This window comes from Sturnus vulgaris, unplaced genomic scaffold, assembly GCF_052056855.1.
Source record: "Sturnus vulgaris isolate bStuVul1 unplaced genomic scaffold, bStuVul1.hap1 Scaffold_549, whole genome shotgun sequence".
NCBI classification, from domain to species: domain Eukaryota; kingdom Metazoa; phylum Chordata; class Aves; order Passeriformes; family Sturnidae; genus Sturnus; species Sturnus vulgaris.
In genome coordinates this window covers 46,967-47,500 of record NW_028276540.1, presented here as the reverse complement: position 1 = coordinate 47,500, position 534 = coordinate 46,967, and the positions used below count along the sequence as shown (strand labels likewise).

Below are 534 nucleotides of genomic sequence, written 5' to 3'. Positions count from 1 at the left end.
CAACGGGCCTGCGAGGCAACCCCAGCCGCGCCGCCGGGGTGGCCCCCCCGGACGGCGATTGATCGTCAAGCGACGCTCAGACAGGCGTAGCCCCGGGAGGAACCCGGGGCCGCAAGTGCGTTCGAAGTGTCGATGATCAATGTGTCCTGCAATTCACATTAATTCTCGCAGCTAGCTGCGTTCTTCATCGACGCACGAGCCGAGTGATCCACCGCTAAGAGTTGTCTGGCTTTCGGGACCGCTCGCGTGAAGCGGCCCCTTTTCTGTTTCTGCAGGGACGCGCGCGCCCCCGCGCGCCCCGCTTCGACCGTACGAGCACACACAAACGGAGGAGGAGGAGGAGAAAGCGCGGGGCAAAAAAGAGAAACCCCGCGCAACGCTCCGAAGGTCGGCCAAAGAAAGGCGGAGGGGCCCGCGCCCCCGACCGCCTCCCCCCGCGAGGGGAGACGCCGCCTCGCGTGCCGTCCTTCGGAGGCGGCCCAGGCGCCCGGGCTCGGCCCGACCTCCGCGCGGAGGGGCTTGTGCGGCAACGCG

The 534-nt window shown here is 68.5% G+C and overlaps 1 non-coding gene across 1 annotated transcript; it reads right to left on the bottom strand.

Annotated features, from left to right (window-relative positions):
- Positions 1-70: 70 nt before the first annotated feature.
- Positions 71-223, bottom strand: LOC148217603 (5.8S ribosomal RNA). The gene has a single exon (XR_015800952.1). It is a non-coding gene; the product is annotated as a 5.8S ribosomal RNA (ribosomal RNA).
- Positions 224-534: the final 311 nt, after the last annotated feature.